Raw genomic sequence first — 21,712 nt, 5'->3', positions numbered from 1 at the left:
CTTTTAATGTTGCCTTTGAAGCAATGCACTCTGAAAGTTATCCCTTTGGTTTCAAGAAGGCTAGACATCATGCCTTCCATTGTGGAAGCAGTACTATTTCCAGAAAGAAAATCTGACAGTAGGGTAAAGATACAGGAAAGCAAAGATAAAGATGAAAGTTAAAGAAAGCAATGTCAGCTATTGGTCAGGGAGATACAACTACTTACCGCTCTGTCTTTGATTTGGCTCAAAGAGGCAAAGTGCCCAGCTTCAAATCTCTCTTCAAACATTATTGGAACGATCAGTAATTATAAGATCCAGTGCCCAGCAAAGTTCTTTGTATAACAGAGATCTTCAAATTACTGTTCAAGTATGCATGAACAAATGCATGTGCACATGAACACATGAATGAGTAATTAAAATGAATGAAAGTCAAAGGTTGAAACTAAATCTTCAGACTCCCTACCATAGTTATATAAAAAGACCAATACATGCAGAAACAAACTGGGGAGTTCTTAATTATTTATAAGAGCACAAACACCTCTGAAAATTAGGGAGCTGACTAATCAATGTGTTGCCTCTTCAGGGAAGTGTTTTGGATCATTCCCTGGCTTCTTGGGGTGCACATAGATTCAAAGAGTATGCTTATTTTCTTCATCAGGACAGTTTTGGTAAAGGGAGATGATGGTCTACTCTGAGATATAGGGATAATATGATTACAGTGGTACAAACCCCGTGTCATATCCCCAATATTCTTCCATCACCCCTACTACTGAGTCCCTGAGGTCCATGACTCTGAATTAGGGCTAAGTAATATTAAAGATTAGAGTTGGGCTCAGAAGGCATGGGTTCCTGTGTATGGATCTAATCCATTAATGTTTAATGGCTATAGAATATGCTGTATTATTTCTTTCACAATATATTTTTGTTATTTTTATTTATTGGATAGAGAGACAGCCATAAGTTGAGAGGGAAAGGGGGAATAGACAAAGAGAAAGAGAGAAACGTGAAGCTCTGCTTCACCACTTGCAAAGCTTACCCCCCTGCAGGTGGAGACTAAGGCTCAAACCCAAGTTCTTGTGCATTGTAACATGTGTGCTCAACCAGGTGTGCCACCACCAAGACCCTAAGTATGTTATACTCTTAAATAAAGTATGCTTTATTTTAATATTTTATTTATAGTTTAATTTATTTTTTATTGTGGTAGATAAATAGCTCAGCTCTGGCTTACTGTGGTGATGGGGACTTAATCTGAGACCTTAGAGCCTTAGCATGAAAAATTTTGGCATAATCATGGTTTCCCCCAGCTTTTTTTTTTCCAAAATATAAAAGGAACAAAAAAACCTTGAAACAAGTGATCATAGCATTGAGTTATGTAAGTATTGGACAGTTTCTAGGGTTAAATATATATGTTTTATGTATATTTTATATAATAAATATATATGTTTATACATTTTTATCTTTATCTCTGTCATTCTCCATATTTTAATTTCAAGAACCCAAGTAGTTCCAGAATATATATATTTTTATAATATATATTTTAATATGTATATTTTTAAAGCATTTTTTAGCTATTTATGCAGAGTAGTGGTTTAGAATAATTTCTCTGCCAACCGAATACAGCAGTATATTAAAAAGATTGTTCATCATGACGAAGTGGGGTTTATCCCAGGCATGCAAGGTTGGTTTAATATATGGAAATCAATCAACATGATCCACCACATCAAGAAAAGAAAGACCAAAAACCACATGGCCATATAAATAGATGAAGAGAAAGCCTTTGACAAAATACAACATCCCTTTATGATCAAAACACTACAACAAATGAGAATAGATGGAAAATTCCTGAAGATAGTGGAATCTAATATAGCAAACTTACAGCCAACATAATACTCAATAGTGAAAAACTGGAAGCATTTCCCCTCAGATCAGGTACTAGACAGGGGTTCCCACTATCACCATTACTAATCAGCATAGTGTTGGAAGTTCTTGCCATAGTAATTAGGCAGGAACAAGGAATTAAAGGCATACAGATTGGAAAAGAAGAAGTCAAACTATCCCTATTTGCAGATGACAACATAGTATACATAGAAAAATCTAAGAAATACAGCAAGAAGCTTTTGGAAATCATCAGGCAATGCATTAAGGTGTCAGGCTACAAAATTAACATTCAAAAGTCAGTGACATTCCTCTATGCAAACACTAAAGTAGAAGAAATTAAAATACAGAAATAAATTCCTTTTATTATAGCAACAACAAAAAAAATATCTAGGAGTAAACCTTACCAAAGAAATGAAAGACTTGTATACTGAGAATTATGAGTCACTACTCAAGGAAATTGAAAAAGACACAAAGAAGTGGAAAGATATTCCATGTTCATGGGTTGGTAGAATTAACATCATCAAAATGAATATACTACCCAGAGCCATCTACAAATTTAATGTTATACCCATCAAGATCTCAAGGACATTTTTTAGGAGAACAGAACAAATGTTACAAATGTTTATCTGGAACCAGAAAAGACCTAGAATTGCCAAAACAATCTTGAGAAAAAAGAACAGAACTGGAGGCATTACACTCCCAGATTTCAAACTGTGTTATAGGGCCATTGTCATCAAAACTGTTTGGTACTGGAACATGAACAGACATACTGACCAATGGAATAGAACTGAAAGCCCAGAAGTAAGCCTGCTCACCTATGGACATCTAATCTTTGATAAAGGTGCCCAGACTATTAAATGGGGAAAGCAGACTCTCTTCACAAATGGTGTTGGAAACAATGGGTTGAAACATGCAGAAGAATGAAACTGAACCACTATATTTTACCAAATACAAAAGTAAATTACAAGTGGATCAAGGATGTTAGACCACAAACTATCAGATACTTATAGGAAAATATTGGCAGAACTCTTTTCCGCATAAATTTTAAAGACATCTTCAATGAAACGAATCCAATTACAAAGAAGACTAAGACAAGCATGAACCTATGGGACTACATCAAATTAAAAATCTTCTGCACAGCTAAAGAAACTACTTCCCAAACCAAGAGACCTCTCACAGAATGGGAGAAGATCTTTACATGCCATACATCAGACAAGAGGCTAATAACCAGAATATATAAAGAACTTGCAAATCTCAACAACAAGACAACAAATAACCCCATCCAAAAATGGGGGGAGGACATGGACAGAATATTCTCCACAGAAGAGATCCAAAAGGCCAAGAAACAACATGAAAAAATGCCCCAAGTCTCTAATTGTCAGAGAAATGCAAATAAAGACAACAATGAGATACCACTTCACTCCTGTGAGAATGTTATACATCAGAAAAGGTAACAGAAACAAATGCTGGATAGGTTGTGAGGTCAAAGGAACCCTCTTACACTGCTGGTAGGAATGTCAATTGGTCCAACCTCTGTGGAGAACAGTCTGTAGAACTCTCAGAAGGCTAGAAATGGACCTACCTTATGACCCTGCAATTCCTCTCCTGGGGATCTATCCTAAGTAACCCAACACAGCTATCCAAAAAGATCTGTGTACACATATGTTCTTGGCAGCACAATTTGTAATAGCCAAAATCTGGAAGCAATACAGGTGTCCAACAACAGATGAGTAGCTGAGCTAATTGTGATATATATATATATACATATACATATACATATACATATACATATACATATATATATATATATATATATATATATATATATTACTCAGCTATAAAAAATGGTGACCTCACCATTTTCAACCAATCTTGAATGGACATTAAAAATTTATGTTAAGTGAAATAAGTCAGAAACATAAGGATGAGTATGGGATGATCTCACTCTCAGGCAGAAGTTGAAAAACAAGATCAGAAAAGAAAACACATGTAGAACCTGAACTGAAATTGGCATATTGCACCAATGTAAAAGACTCTGAGTGGGTGGGGAGAATACAGATCCAAGAAGGATGACAGAGGACCTAGTGGGGTTTGTATTGTTATAGCTAAAACTGGGAAATGTTATAGAGGTACAAATTACTGTATTTACTTTTGAATGTAAAACATTAATTCCCCAATAAAGAAACTATAAGATAAAAAAAGAATAATTACTCTGTCCACAGTACGGAGGGGAGGCAGAAACAAGTAGCAAGGGAATAGTGATACAAGTTTGAGAAAACAGTGAATAGGTCAAAGGAGTGATGACTCAGAGCCAGGCTTCAAAGCCTACTACTTAGACTGCAAACCCCAATTTTTACTTTATGAGGTCCTGTAATATATCAACAATAATTTATCAGTTAAGAGTTTATCTCTAGACATTCAAATTACATATCTAGATTGTAATAGCAGGACACTTGTTGAGGTATTGCATATAAAACGTATAGTGAATATATATATATATATATATATATATATATATAGAGAGAGAGAGAGAGAGAGAGAGAGAGAGAGAAACAAGAAATGTTGAAGTGAAAACAAAACATCGATGTGGACTCCCTCAATTGCATAATTGTGGGTGATATTGTGGAACAAAGAGAATGAGAGACAGGTTCTTGTTACAGTTGCATCAGAGCTGACACTTCCAGAAACAAATGAACTGCAAAACAATTTTTTTTAGGATAGAGACTAATTCCTATAAGAAGCATGGGGTGTCTGGATACAGTCTGAGGTGAAGCATGTTGAGATGGCAATCGTTGCTTTGGTTAGGTTGTGATCGGCGGATGCAATATTATTTGGTTTGGATTGGGAGATGCATACGGGAAAGTGGGCCCTATCCAAGGGTGCCAGGACTGGGGGGAGTAGGGGCTTTATAGTGGAGATGTGAGGTTCCTGCTGTCTTAGGGTTCAAAAAGACAATCAATAGTTAATATTATTATCACATTATTTGTTAATTGGGTTAACTTTGAAAAGTTCCTTTGTTATGGTTTGCTGTACAGTACCCAGTATCTTATATATAGCTGTGCTATTGGAAGCTTCTAATCTACTTGGTCTAGGCTTTTGAGAGAGTCCGCATATCAAATACGTAGCCTATATATTAAAAAGATTCAGTTTGTCTTTTGAGAAACTTTGAGACATACAATTGATTTCCCCCTCTCATATTAATTGACTACTGATTTATATGTCTACATGCTTCACCTCAGACTGTATCCAGAGACTTCACGTGTGGACTGACAACCCTTCAGCTTCATTACTCGGGTGAGACCTTTCCTTTAATAGTACACTCTAATTTCATCTCAGGTAGTTCACTTTCTAACAAAGTCCCATAACCTAGATATACACCAGTTTCTGTGAGAGAGAGCTTATGTGCACACGTATCCATAAACTACTGCAAAATATATACCTGAAAGCAGGATTACACTAGAGTTTGCAGTGAGTACCTCCCTAACACTTCCTCTCCACTATTCCAAGCTTGGGATCCAGGATTGCTCAACAAATTGTTTGGCTTCATATGTTAACTCTCTTTTCAATCACCAGGTTCCAGATGCCACCAGGATGCTGGCTAGGCTTCCCTGGATTGAAGACCCCACCAATGTGTCCTGGAGCTCAGCTTCCCCAGAGAAACACCCTACTAGGGAAAGAGAGAGGCAGACTGGGGGTATGGACCGACCAGTCAACGCCCATGTTCAGCGGGGAAGCAATTACAGAAGCCAGACCTTCTACCTTCTGCAACCCTCAACGACCCTGGGTCCATGCTCCCAGAGGGATAGAGAATGGGAAAGCTACCATGGGAGGGGGTGGGTTATGGGGATTGGGTGATGGGAATTGTGTGGAGTTGTACCCCTCCTACCTTATGCTTTTGTTCACTAATCCTTTCTTAAATAAAAAATTTAAAAATTAAAAAAAAAAAAGAAGCATGGGGTGAGACTTCCAGAAGAGAGGGAACAAGAGGATTTCAGTGCTGTTCACTGATATTCAGATTCAGGAAGAGTGGTTGGAAAGCTGATACTTAACCACAGGTTCAATAAAGAGCAACAGAGGCCAGAACAAAAAATTTACTCAAGGGAAAGAAGATATAAGCTAGCACAGGCTCTTCACTCTTGGAGAGTGAAGTAGTGTGGCAAAATACCTATTTTATGAATGCAATTAAAAAGAAGGATTATTCTGGAGTTAAGTTCTGAAATCTGGACAAAACTTGTACAGTAGAAAAAATAAGATTACATAAAATGACCACAAGACTGTGCAGGCATGAGTCGCAACAGCACCACTGTGTGGCAGGGAGAGGCAAGTGCTCTGAATCTGACTTCCACTTGGCTTGAAACTTTATCAAGGACTGAACTGAGTAAGCATCAAGAGTGGTGGAGTTCAGGGGAAAAAAAAAAAAAAGGAAATAATGTTTGTTTTTTTTTTTTATTTTAGTGGGACTGTGAACTTTCATTCAATAAGTGTGTCTATATTTATACACGAGAAGTTCAAAGGAATTCAAGAAATGTGTCTTGTCCAACCTGTCAAACTTTGTTTTCACTCTCCCAAATTTGTATTTTAAGTTTTTTTTTCTTTAAACGGAAAGTCATAGTTAAAGTCATTCCCATATACCACCAAAAAAAAAAAAGTTGCTCTAAAAACATGAAATGTTGACGTTGGTGGAATAGCTCACCTGATAGCATGCATGTCTTTTTTTTATGTAAAGACAAAGAGCTTTATTTACTAGCCCAGGATAAGGCCTAGGGCTGAGACCCCACAGCTGTATTGGATGTTTGACCCCTTATCTAAGTCTTACTAGGGTTTATATACAATTCAGAATACGAGGTACTGACATGACAGTGTTACAACTATGGTTATCCATTACATATGTATGGGGGAAGTGAGGATTCTTTTTATAGCCCTGTGGTTATCTTCTTTTCCTGCCAAGGATTCTGGAAGGTGCCTTCTTTTGTTATGATTTCTCACCTCACCTCAGGGGGCTGCAGCTGCAGCTGCAGCCTGCACTGAATTGCTTTCTCTAATTGTTTGTATAGCTTTCAGGGTGCTGGAGTCCAGGCCTGCCTATCTTTTAATTACCAATTTTACATTTATTTTTTAGCTCATCTCTACATTACCCCCTTGTATGTGTTTCCTATAGCTAATCTTAGCTATATTTTCTGTCTCTTGGCTTACCGGCTAATAATGATGAAACTGGTTTTGCCTTAATACTAACAGCTGCACCATATCCAATCGATTTTTATCAAAAGCCATGAACTTATTTAAAACACAAGGCTCAAAGGTTAATACAAGTAATAGTACGGCTAGAGGTCCTACAAGGGCGTTAATCAGTGTAGTTAATCAGGGGGAAGAGTTAAAACATGACTCAAACCAGCTTTGTCCCTGTAGCTGCATAGAAGCAACCCTCTTCTTGTGTCTCAGGAATAACAAGCCCAGCCATGCATGTTTTGTCATGGTGTGACCCAGGTTGAAGCTCCCAAAATACTACATGAGAGTGCTGTGGCACTAGGGGGAGCTTCAGCACTGTGGTGACACTGTCTCTGTCTGTTTATATGTCTGAAAAAGTCATCCCAGAGTCCTGAAGTCACATGTAGCATGCATGTGGTCCTAGAGACATAAAAGCAAAATAAAGTAAAAATGCAATATTTATTTACTTGTGTGAAATTTTGTCTAGATATCATTCAGTTACCAATGGGATATTCTTGATCTATGTGGGTTCTTAAAATTAAAATATGGAGAATAACAGAAGAAATAAATATATATTATATAAAATATAAATATATAAAACATATATATTTAACCCTAGAAACTGTCCAATACTTATGTAATTCAATTCTATGATTTTTTTTTGTCAGCAGATTTATCATGGGGCTCAGTACCTGCATAACTCCACCACTCCATGTAGCCATTATGTTTCCTTTTTCCATCCTGCAGTTGGAGACCAGAGACTTGAATTTGGGCCTTTGCACATGGAAACATGTGTGCTTTACTAGATGCATCACCATCTGGCCTTATGATGGTTTTATAGTTAAGTATTTTGCCTAGCTAGGCATAATTCTGTTCATGTGGATCAAATATGACTATTACATACCGTGATCCAGAAGGTGGTGTCATGAGTAGATTACTAGATTAGTAATTATGAGATCTTATGTTCAGTCCATGGCATATTATAATGCAGAATGTTGTGTTTCTCTCTCTCTTCCCCCTCTCCTGTTAATAATGAAATATAATATTTAAGACATAACTAAATATTAAAGGTATAATTTCTTATTGCCTTGTTTTGCCCTCTACTATCTTTCCACCTGCAACACCTGCAGTTAATACGAAGAATTTTTGATGGGAAATCTAGTGCTGATATCATCATACCAATTGTGGCTAATCTACAAATCTAATATAGAGTAAGGAGGAATAGAATTTATGCAACTGGATGTGAATTCTTGTTCCCCTATTGAGAAGCTCAATTTGCCTGAGGCAAATTGCTTTACCTTTTAGAGCCTGTCTATGGGTACAGTCATGTAGATTTTTTTACTGATCTGGGTACTTAAATGAGATATCATTTACTCCAATGCATGAACCTACACTAGGTAAACAGAATATATAGGAGAGGCTGCTTTTATCTGTTTCTCCTCCTTCCTTTAATTCCACTGAATCTACCCTGGGAAACCCAATTTGTGGATTGCATGTTAGGCATGAAATGTTAATGAGGGGTGGTGGGGTGCTGGGTCAAGCATTCCTAAACATTCCTCCTAGGGTTTTCATGCACCTGTCAGGCACCTCTAGCACCCACACACTCCTGGGAGAGCTAGGTTGCAGACTGGAAGCCAGGTCCTCAGGTGCCAAGTTGCTGCAAGATAAGGTGGAAATCCACACATACATCTTCCTCAGGCAACTCCCCTTGGTTAAACAGCCTCAGCCACTAAATTTAGTGTAGACTAATTATCTTAATCTATGTTACTATCAATCCAAGAGACATTTGACAAGCTGAAGAGTTATTCCCATGCACTATGCCAAGCATCTGAACTATATTCTATTTCCTAAGCATGAGTATTCATTATTTCTTGGTCTTTATTACAAATTCATGAGTTAAACAGGGCTGATACAAGTATCTTACTACTGCCAGTGAAGAAACTGTAATCAAAAGTTGATGCATTTTGCTGATGGTCATACAATTAGTAAGTGATAGAATTGGAGTCCAGAGAACTCTTTTTTTATATATAGTGAATCCTATTGAGGGCTTCCTACTTACACATTTGCTCACATTTTGATATCAGTGTTATCATATTTTAGTACTTGATCATTGATTCCTATAATATACCCCATAGGTTACATATTCCATCTCACTGCTGAGTGTTTTTACAAGTTGTCATAAAGTTATTGAAAACTGTGGAGGGGAGAGGGGAAAGAAATAATTACAGTCCTCTCAATTCATATTTCAAAGTAAAACTTGGTAGAAGGGACACATTCTCAACTCTATTGTTGGTTTTCTTAAACTGTAGAGGGAAAAAATGAAAATTTCAAGGACAAAATATTTTACTTGTTTGACATTCCCTGAAATCAATGTCTTAGATTTCACACTGCGCACTAGAAAGAATAATGTTAACATATTATTATAGCTAAAAGTAATTGTTGGGCCAGAAGTTATCTTAAATTAAGAAAACAATTAATATAGAAAAGTATATGGGAAAGGTGTATAAATATTGTTGACTGTAAACCCCATCTATCTGATCAGATCTGGACCCATATTCATCTTAGGAGCCTACGTAACCTCTACATCCCTATAGATCTGAGCTCACATTCTGTGGTCATGAGTAGGAACATTCCAAGTTGCTCCAATATCAGGACCCATCTTCCTCAGGTGTAGCATAGAGTGTGCTGTCCAGCCTTCCTTCAGAGGATGGAACATTCTCTACCATGGTTGATCCACATTAGGTGCAAGGTCCTATGGGGGTCCACAAAGGGGTCTATTGTGTTGTTCCTGATAGAAATGACCGAAATGACCGGTAACAATGCAGAGAGGGATTTATTTGAGGTCTAGGCCTATCATGTCTGTTTGGGAATCTTAGGACTCCCCGAATAGGGCCCCAGCTGATGGGGTGGCCTGATAGTGACTAAAGAGTCATCATTAAAGTATGCCAGTCTCTTACCCTTATACAGATTTTGCAGTCCTTGCTTTGATAAGGTTAGCTTTAGAGTGAGTGAGGGAAGTATAATAGGAAGTAAGTGAGGAGGGTATCTAAGTCTAAGTAGACACTATTTCATTATAAACTTTATACTGACTCACTGCAGACTATTGTGTACTTTTGCTCTCAGGTATATATTTTGCCCTAATTTGTGGATACATGTGAACATATGCTCTATCTCATGGGGCCTGGTCTATATCTAGGTTTGGGGACTTTGTTCAGAAGTGAAACACCTGGAATGGGATTAGAGAATCCTATGAAAGGAAAGGTCTCACCGAGTAATGAGTCTGAAGGGTTGGTGTCTCTGGACACAGTTTGAAGTGAAGTACGCTGAGGTGGTACTCCTTGCATTGATTAAGTTGGGATCGGCAGAAGCAATATCATTTAGCTACTCTCTTCCCTGATCCAGCTTTCTGGTCCTTTTTCCAGCATGACATCATCTCCCCAGACAATAACCTGGATCTACCTGCATATCCGAATTCAGGCTCAGAGGAAAAAAAGAAAAAGAAAATAAAAGGAAAGAAAAGAAAACTAAACTAATAGAGCCACAGACCCTTTGAAATATAACTAAAATATACCTACTAGCTATCTACAAGACACCCACATACACACACACACACACACACACACACACACACACACCAACTCTTCATCTGCACTATTCCAGCCCTTAGGTTCATGATTGATCAACAATTTGTTTGGCTTTATATGTTATCTATCTGTTTAGCCACCAGGTTCCAGATGCTAGCATGATGCCCACCAGACTTCCCTGGACAGACAACCCCACCAATGTGTCCTGAAGGTCTGATTCCCCAGAACTCCACACCACTAGGGAAAGAGAGGCAGGCTGGAAGTATGGATCAACCTGCCAATGCCCATGTTCAGCGGGGATGCAATTACAGAAGCCAGACCTTCCACCTTCTACATCCCACAATGACCTTGGCTCCATACTCCCAGAGATTTAAAGAATAGGAAAGACATCAAGGGAGGGAATGGGATATAGAGATCTAGTGGTGGGAATTGTGTGGAGTTGTACCCCTCTTATCCTATGGTTTTGTCAGTGTTTCCTTTTTATAAATAAAATTAAAAGATAATAATAAAAGTATAAAAAAGAAAGAACCTGAAATATATATTAGTTTTTAGGCTATATTAGTTTTCTTTTCTTTTCTTTTCTTTGCTTTTCTTTTATTTTCCTTTTTTCCTCCGAGCCTGAAGTCTGATATGTAAGTGGATCCAGGTTATTGTCTGGGGAGATGATGTCATGCCTGGAAAAAGGACCAGAAAGTATATATACTTTCAGGTTCTTTCTTTGATATATATATATATATATATATGATTCTGTCTTCCTTCCTTCATTTTTCTCCTTCTTCTTCTTCTTCTCCTTCTTCTTCTTCTTCTTCTCCTTCTTCTTCTCCTTCTTCTTCTTCTTCTTCTTCTTCTCCTTCTTCTTCTTCTTCTTCTTCTTCTTCTTCTTCTTCTTCTTCTTCTTCTTCTTCTTCTTCTTCTTCTTCTTCTCCTCCTCCTCCTCCTCCTCCTCCTCCTCCTCCTCCTCCTCTTCCTCCTCCTCCTCCTCCTCCTCTTCCCATTCCTCCTCTTCCTCCTCCTCCTTCTTTTTTTTCTTTGTATTCTTATTCTTTTGTGCATAAGAAACTGTGACCCATCTTTTATGGGATATTATAAATTTTGTTGCTACAATAAAATGACAGTCAAAAAAAAAAAAAAAAAAACAGTGGCCCAGACACTATTCTATTTGCACTAATAAGCTTATGATCCCAAAAGAACTGGGTCTCTGTTGTGGTCCTGGTAGGGAGGAGGTATCTTAAAAATTAATACACTGAGTCAACTTTTCTATCTGTAGTCTGCCATCAATAAATATACTAAAACTGAACTTGGAAAACAAAAGGAATGAATAAAAAATCACAGCCCCATCTCACTCCTGCTATCCTGACCCTTTTAAAGTAATAAATAACAGATCTATTATAGATTTTTTTTTGTAAGAAAAAGTTCAAGAGGACCTGTCAAGATCCTGCTTTTTATAAATTCTGATTTCTTTCAATACATTATTTTCAAGTTTTATTTTTTTAACTTCATTTATTTTACTTGATAGAACAGAGAGGAGTTGAAAGGGGGTGGGTAGAGACGGAGAGAGAGAGATGCTTGTGAAGCTTTCCCCCTGCTGGTGTGGACCCAGGGCTTGAACCCAGGTCCTTGTTCATGGTAATATGTCCACTTAACCAAGTGTGCCACCACACTTACTGAATGCAAATCCACAATCCCACCAGAATAAAAAAGCACTATTTTTTTCTTTTTTAATTTTTTTTATTTATAAAAAGGAAACACTGACAAAACCATAGCATAAGAGGGGTACAGCTTCACATAATTCCCAGCACCAGACCTCCACATACCAACCCCTCCCCTGATAGCTTTCCTACTCTTTAACCCTCTGGCAGTATGGACCCAAGATCATTGTGGGATGTAGAAGGTTGAAGGTCTGGCTTCTGTAATTGCTTCCCTGCTAAACATAGGCTTCACAGGTCTATCCATACTCCCAGCCTGTCTCTCTCTTTCCCTAGTGGGGAAAGGCTTTGGGAAAGTGAAGCTCCAAGGCACATTGGTGGGGATTTCTGTCCAGGGAAGTCTGGTCACATCCTGTTAGCATCTGGAACCTGGTGGCTGAAAAGAGAGTTAATATACAAAGCCAATCAAACTGTTGGACAATTATGGACCTAAAGGCTGGAATAGTGCAGGTGAAGAGTTGGGGGGGTCCTCTATTTTGTAGATAGCTAGTAGGCATATTTTAGTTATATTTCAAAGGGCCTGTAGCTATACTAGTGTTTCTTTGTTTGTTTGGTTGGTTGGTTGGTTGCGTTTTTTGTTGTTGTTGTTGTTTTTTTGCCTGAAATCTGAAATGCAGGTGAATCCTAATTATTGTCTGGGGAGATGATGTCATGGATGGGAAAAGGACCAGAAAGCTGGATCAGGGAAGAGAGTAGATCCCTAATATGGGAAAGGGGTACAAATATTACTTTAAACCCCATCAATTTGATGTGATCTGGGGCCCATAATTAGCTTAGGAGCCTGTGTGACCTCTGCATCCCTGTCGATCTGAGCTCACATTCTGTGGTCATGAGTAGGAACATTCCATGCTGCCCCAGTATCGACCCATCTTTCTCAGGTGTATCATATAGTATGTTGTCCATCCTCCCTTCGGAGGATGGAACATTCTCTACCATTGTTGATCCAAGTTGAGGGCAAGGTCCTACGGGGGTCCACAAAGGGGTCTATTGTGTTGGTCTTGATCGAGATGACTGGAAGCAATGGAGAGATAATGCTTATTTTGGGGGACAGGCATTGGTGCACCTGGCTGAGTGCACACATTACAGTGTGCAAGGACCCAGGTTCAAGCCCCCTGTCCCTACCAGCTGGGGGAACCTTCACAAGAGGTGAAGCGGGACTGCAGGTATCTTTCTGTATTTCTCCTTTTCGATCTAGCCCCTCCTTTCTATTTCTGGCATCTTTATCAAATAAAAAAAAGAATGCTTACTTTTTTCATATAAAATTATACTGAAGTGATAAAAAAGTTAAATTCCAAAGGTCTATGTTTGCGTGGCTAGTAATAAAAATTTGCTTTAACTGTGGCACTGGAAAGAGCTTCCCCCCAACCCAATTTTGCTTCAGTAATACTGAGTATACTATATAATATTGTATAAGTAACATTTCACAACACTGTAGCTTTGCAGTCTACATCACTATCATGACCAAGTTTACTGTATGGTAATGCACCCATTACCATACTCCTCAGCCCCTTTTCCCTACAGTAATAACCAATCGGTTTTCCCATATCTATTTTTGTGTTGTTTCCTTTGCTTGCTTTTCTGTTTCATTATCTTCCACGTAAGTGAAACTAAAGAGCATCTGTGTCTATCTGATATTAATATAATACTGTATATTGATTGTCGGTCATCTTGACTATTGTAAATAATGATTCAGTGAGCACAAAAATGTGCCTATCATTTATATTAGTGTTTCTATGTTCTTTCAATTAAAAAATCAGAATTTTAGATAATACTCCTAGTCTTTTTTACAATTTGTTTCCTTATTTATTGAGTAGAGACAGACAGAGAAATTGATAGTGAAGGGAGAGATAAAGAGGGAGAAATTAAGATACCTGCAATACTGATACACTGCTCTGGAAGCTTTACCTTTACAAGTGGGTCTTTATACATTGCAACATATTCACACATTCACTCTACCAGGTGCATCACCTCTTAGCCACTGTGCTATTAGTCTTGTGTTTTCTCCATACCACTTTATATAGTGACTATACCATTTTATATTTCCATCAGTGATGGTATAAAGAAGTAGACAGGTGTCTGGGACATGGAAGACCTCTATTCACAAGGCAATATTGAGCTTTTACAGGTCACCCAACATTTTAGAACATTATTAGTATATCTCAAGTCAGATCAAGGGTGGAATTTACTGGGCATGAGTAACTGAGATTTCCAGACATATGTTTGTCTATGCAATTTAAAATTGAAGGACACAGTATCAGGAACAACAAAATAGACCCCTTTGTGGGGCCCCATAGGACCTTGCCCTCAACTTGGATCAACAATGGTGAAGAATGTTCCATCCTCCAAAGGGAGGATCGACAACATACTCTATGCTACACCTGAGGAAAATGGGTTGATACTGGGGCAGCATGGGATGTTCCTACTCATGACCACAGAATGTGAGCTCAGATCGACAGGGATGCAGAGGTCACACAGGCTCCTAAGCTAATTATGGGCCCCAGATCACATCAAATCGAGGGGGTTTACAGTCAACAATATTGATACACCTTTCCCATATTAGGGAGCTACTCTCTTCCCTGATCCAGCTTTCTGATCCTTTTCCCAGCCATGAAATCATCTCCCTAGGCAATAACTGGGATCCACCTGCATATCAGATTTCAGGCTCAGGCCATAAAAGCAACAACAACAACAAACAAGCAAACAACAACAAAAAAACTAGTATAGCTGCAGGCCCTTTGAAATATAACTAAAATATGCCTACTAGCTATCTACAAAATGGAGCCCCCCCCCCCCAACACTCCATCTGCACTATTCCAGCCTTTAGGTGCATAATTGTTCAACAATTTGTTTGGCTTTGTATGTTAACTCTTTTTTCAGCTACCTGGTTTTAGATGCTAGCAGGATGAGACCAGACTTCTTTGGACAGAGGACCCTACCAATGTGCCTTGGAGCTTCGCTTTCCCAAAGCCCTTCCCCACTAGGGAAAGAGAGAGACAAGCTGGGAGTATGGATTGACCTGTCAAAGCCCATGTTCAGCAGGGAAGCAAGAGAAGCCAGACCTTCAACCTTCTACATCCCACAGTGATCTTGGGTCCATATTCCCAGAGGGTTAAAGAGTAGGAAAGCTATCAGGGTAGGGGTTGGTATACGGAGGTCTGGTGGGAATTTTGCAAAGCTGTACCCCTCTTATCCTATGGTTTTGTCATATGTGAAATCTAGAGATCTGATTTACATGAGTTTGCCAAAAAAAAAAAAAAATCCAAACAGAAATAAGTAAACTGTTTCTAAGACTTGTGAGAACTATAGTGGTTATCTCTGGGAGGTTGAGGGTAGGGATACAGAAGTTTGGTGGTGGATGTGGTGTGGAATTAAACATTGTAACCTTACAGTCTAGTAACAAACTATTAATAACACAAAAATTTATTTTAAAAACAGAATAAATGACATCTAATTAAGGCCAAATATAAACCTGTGTATGGAGTTTTGTTAGGACTGCAGCCCAGGAGACACAGATTCAAGAAATCCTTGAAAAATGTTCCAAGACTAATGAAATGTGTGAAATGTGTAACTCATGAAAAATTCCAGGACTTTACAAATGGCTAAAATCACAAAGACAGAATAGGTCTCACTCTTCTGTGAAAATTTTGTAAAAATATTTAATATATACATCAGTAACATGTGGATTAGTTGAAAGCTGGTCTAAGTAATAAATTGGTACAAGCATATGAAAAGGTATTTGTCAGCTAGTAAGTAGTTAAAAATGCAGACTGGGCTGTCTCAAATGCAGGTTTAGAAGCTGCAGTACTGTCTGTAGCTGTTAGTACCTGTTGAGGAAGAATTGCGTCAGTTCAGTCTCACTTCTTTCTCAGAGATAAGAGTGTTTAAACATGCCTAAGCATGTCCGAACAAGACTTATATCTGATTCTTTATGACAGCCAACTCCATGTTAGTCACCCTGGCTCAAACTACTAGTTTGTTTCTCATTTACTCATATATCTAATTTTCCCAAGGAGGATACATGTGTGCCATGCAGTACCTGGCATTATCAATAAACCTATTTACTGTTTTATAACTTTATCTTACTCATTAAGAATTTTCTGAAACAACTGGTAGTCATGTTAGTACTCAGTTCCAAGTCACTGAGCCCTAAAAATGTAGGTAATTCTATTCATACTGAAACCAGAGGATACTCAGAGAGGACTAACTATTCTGTATACTCACACAGCCATGATCCAATGATAGAAGTGATTATGTTTAACATGTCTCAGAGAGGGAAAGGTCTGGTATGTGCATAGTCTGAACTGTATAAATAATTAATATTGAGAAAATAGAAGGTGATTCATCAGTACAACACTTGCCTCATAATTGTGAGGCCTAAATTTAGCTAAATTTAGTCCTCTGTTCACCATGAGAAAAACAAAGACAAAATGAATACCGGAACCATGCTTGGGGTATGTGTTCTTTCCTTCTGCCTCTCATTCTCTTCTAGTCTATCACTTTCTCATATATATATATATATATATATATATATTTGAAACTAAATCTATGCTAATATGAGAATTTGAGGGTGTGTGTGTGTGTGTGTGTGTGTGTGTGTGTGTGTGCATAAGACTAAAGAGTAAAGAGTAAGGTAATTGAGAGAAGATGAGCAGAATGAATCCTAATACCCCCCTCTTACTGTCAAGAATGACTTAATAATAATATCCAAATCTGAATACTCATTAATGAACAGTGGATATACATGGATTAGCCCCTGAGGGGATATTTGGCAGTTTGTAGAGATAACTACACAGTGCATACGAAAATCGCATTATGCAATATAGTACTTGGTAAAGCTCAAAAGAAATTAAAGAAGCCATTTTGTCCTTCTTAGTTTTAATTTTAAAATCAGTGGAATCAAATATTACTGTCATGTTAACTGTAACCTAAAAATAACATAGAGTTATATTTTAGGCTGTTTTTTAAAATTATTTTTATTGGGAAGCTACTGTTTTTAAATGAACTTACAAATCAATTTTTCTGCCATGCTTGAAAGGCCATAAGAAGTTCAAAGCTTGTCAAGAGGCAGGGATATCATCAGACACTCAAGCATGTCTCTGACTGCCTGTTTCAACATCTAGATTCTATCTTGTGATCCAAATTCCAAATAAATGTAATATTTATTTGTTTATTTATTTAACCTTAGTCAGAGGAGACATAGGGAAGAGAATGTCATGCCCTCCCTCTTTAAATATTATTTGGCTAAAATATAATTAATAAATAAACATCATTTGGTGGGAATAAAATACCGGGCTGCCTAAGTAGCTCACTTGAATAGTGTGTTGATTTGCCATATGCACCAACCGGGTTGAAGCCTGGCTCCACTGCATTGAATTAGGTGCTATGGTTCCCTCCTCTCTCTCTCTCTCTTTCTCTTTCTCTCTCTATCTGCAAAACAATATAAACATTAAAATGCCATCACAAACTATATTGATATCCAAATGGTAAAAAATTTAACAACATGGTCATAATTACCTAAGAAGAAATCTGGATGTGAATGAAGTTTTGTCATTCTGTGGTTGATAGGTAACTTTTGGCTGCTAAATTATTGAGAGAAAAGGAATGGATAGATATTAGGGGGGCAGTAGCCTCTCTGCATTGCTCATCCCTTCAGTAAAATAGTTATCTATATGTATGGTACCAGAGACAGACACTAAGGTGTAGGATGAACACATATTTATCCCCTTCTTTCATTAGTCTTAGCCCAGGAAATAAAGTTGAATAGCTAAGAATATGTCATGTGGCTTATTTTCAACCAGTGGTTCCAATAATGATAATCTCTTGTTTTGTTTTTGTTTTGTTTTGTTTTGTTTTCAAACCCCAGTGACATTATGAAGCGCCACTCATCCACTCAGCAAAGTATCACATCAGACACAAGGAGCTTTGAGTGCTAGAATGAAAACACTTCAGAGATAATTTAGTTCTTAATGATTAAGAAAATTGAGATACAGGTCTGATGGTGTCTTACCTGGTAGAACATATATATTACCATGAGTGATGATCTGGGTTCTAGACCTCAGTCCACACCTGCAAAAGCAAGCTTCACAAGCAGTAGACCAGTACACCAGATCTCTCCTCTCTGTCTCTCTCTCTCTCTCTCCATTTCTCTCTCCCCCCCTTTCTTTCCCTCACTATTCCTACCTTCTACCCCCCCTTCCGCCTCCCCAGCTCTCCCTCCCCTCCCTCTCCTTCCCCATCTGTTCCACTCTGCCCCCTCTCCTGCCCTCTATCAAAAAAGGAAGGAGGTGGACCAGAAGAAAATAGAAAAAGGAGGAGAAATGGTTTCTGGAAATGGCGGAAATATGCAGACATTGAACCCTGGAAATAACTGTGGTTGCAAAGAAAAAAAAATACTGAGATCCCTAGAGAAAGGTCTGTCTTCTACCTCTAGGTCTAGCTATCCCTCTTTCCATCTCTAGGTTGGTTAGGATTCAGATTTATATCTGCAATTACTATAGAGTTAGCTAGGGCTCTGAAATTCAAAAAGTAGAAGCTGACTTTCCCTCAGGATTTCCCTGCTGTGTATGAGTCACAGGGTGTTGGGCAGTGTGCCAGCTCCCCCCTGCTTAATGCTGTGGTGTATTTACATAATCACTGTTTTACCTGGGAACTGCCCTGTCTACAGGGCATTGGTTTAATCCCCACTGGTTCGCAAGCTTTTTCCTTCTCCCCACCCCCTATCCTACGTACTTCCTCTTCCTGACACTTCTGACTCAGGAGATATATAGGACAGGATTGTGATTAGAGATAGCTAGCTTGCACTGCATTCCTCATCAATAAAGACGAAACTGCATCCGTCCCACTCAGCCATGAGTCCCTGGTCGTCTCTCTTCCACCTGCAAAGATAAACTGGCATAGGGCACACCAATGTGGGACCTAACTCGCCCATCCCCCACATAAGTAAAGCCGTTTGGCTACCTATCCACTATGGGCTACCTTTCTACTTATGAAGAGGTTTCCCAAAGCCTCTACTCATCCTTCATGAGACAGTTTCTCTGTCTCTAGAACATTTTTCTCTGGGCCACGCATGACTACAGCAGCCTCCTGCCCTCGAAACCAATGATGTGACCTGGCACGACTTGAAGAAACTGATTCACAGACTCCAAAGGTCACTCTTTACAGAAAAGCAGAATTATAGTGGTTGACCTTCCCCATTGAGGCAGACATGCAGCGTTTCTTCCCCTGGCATTTCTTCTGTGGTCTTCTGCTTTGGACTGACACTTCTATTGGACTTACTGGTACACCTCTTGGACACTTTACACAACTTTACAGCAGTTTCCCTTATGCTGCTGGGTTTCTCAAACACTGACTGCAGCAGTGCATGGACTTTATAGCCAGCTGCCTTAGGACTCTATAGGTCATGCTCCCTCGCCTGTAGGCCCTTTCCCCAGAGGTAGGAACCCCCACCCCCTTACTAGGTCCTGGCTTGTCATGCATGTGGTTTAGGTGCATGCCACAGGACCTGACAGCAATGGGTGTAATTTATGTGCTGTGGTATCTCTCCCTCTCTGTCTTTTTGACTCTCTCTCTCACTCTCTCTCTCTCCACTCTACCTCCCCCTTCTCTCTCAATTTCTGTCTGTCTTTATCAACAAATAAAAATAAAAACCTGAGATTTGAATATGTCCTAAAAGATCAACTATAGTCATCTCTCATTGATGAAGTTGTGGGTACTTTTTAATAACTATGTTATCAGCTTGAGTGTTTTCCAATTTTTAGCAGCAAATTATTTTTATCTGTTAATAAATGTAAACAGATGCTATCAATGTATATTTCCTAAAATGTTAAGTAAGAAAAGGAAATGAAGGGAAGAGTCTGTGAATAAAAACACATACTAAAAGATTATACAAAGGATAATCTGTAGAGTCACAAACTAATTACACAGAGAATTCCTACCAGCTGATTTGTCCCAAGACTCAGTCTCATTTTTCTGTTTCTCCAAAAGTATCTTCAGGCAGGATTTTAAAGATATTCCTTAGCTCTAAAACAGGCATTTTACAAGAGATAAATATCTAAAATATGTGAATCTAAAAGAAACTTCTACTCTAATATAAATATGGTAATCAGATTTGAACAATTGAAAGTCTTGGAACTTAAATAATGTATAGAGATATTAAAAATCATCCATAATCAGAAAAATGCTAATAAAATTTTGAAATCAAGAAAAATAATATTTACTACTATAAAAAAATTACTGTTAAAAAATTCTTGTGACAGTAATGTGAATCTCATTATTTCTAGGATAATCTCTAGAATCTCATACATTGTTGATGGGAATTTAAAGTGGAGTCACCACCATGAAGAATAGTGAAGAATTTGCTTAAATAATTAAATAAAATAGAACTATTATATGATCAAACATACATACTGCTTCTAGGTACGTATCCAAAAGATTTGATATCAGGACCTTGAAGAAATAGTTCCACTCCAATTTTATAAATTATTTTTATTTTATTTATTTACTGGATAGTGACAGAGAGAAATTAACAGGGGAGAGGGAGATAGAGAGGGAGAGAGACAGAGAGACACCTGCAGCCCTGCTTCACTACTAGTGAAGATTTCCCACTGCAGGTGGAGACCAGAGGCTTGAACTCCCATGCTTGGGCACTGTAATGTGTGTAGTTAACTAGGTGCACCATCACCTGGCCCCCCACTTCAATTTTTAATGCAGCATTATTCACAATATCTACGAGAAACAATCTAATTGGTGTCCATGAATGGATGAATGAATATAGAAAATGTAATTTATATATGTACATATAAACTACTTTTCATTTTTAAAAATTAAAAAGTAAGTCCTAAGAAATGTGTTAACATGGATTAACCTTGAACACATTATGTTATGTCAGATAAGCCAGTCACAAAAGGGAAGATACTCCATGATTCTATTTTTTTATTTATTTTTGTATCCAGGGTTATTGCTGTGGCTAGGTGCCTACACTACAAATCCACTGCTCCTGTGGCCATTTCTTCTTTTTCTTTGTCTTTTCTTTCTTTCTTTCTTCCTTTTTTTTTGATGGGACATAGGGAAATTCAGAGGGGAGGAGAAGATAGAGAGGGAGAGAGAAAAATACCTACAGACCTACTTTACTGTTTGTGAAGCGACTCCATTGCAAGTGGTGAGCCAGGGACTTGAACTGGGAATCCCTGTGCTTTGTACTGTGTGCAATTAATCTGGTGCTTCACTGCCCAGTCCCCCTGATTCTATTTATATAAGTTATCTATGATATATGTGAATAAAACTTACAAAAGTGGAGAGTAGAATCATAATTACTAAGAATTTCAAGGAAGAAGAAAACTACTAAAAGGTAAAAAATAA

Source organism: Erinaceus europaeus, chromosome 10, assembly GCF_950295315.1.
Source record: "Erinaceus europaeus chromosome 10, mEriEur2.1, whole genome shotgun sequence".
NCBI classification, from domain to species: Eukaryota; Metazoa; Chordata; class Mammalia; order Eulipotyphla; family Erinaceidae; genus Erinaceus; species Erinaceus europaeus.
This window is presented reverse-complemented; position numbering follows the sequence as displayed.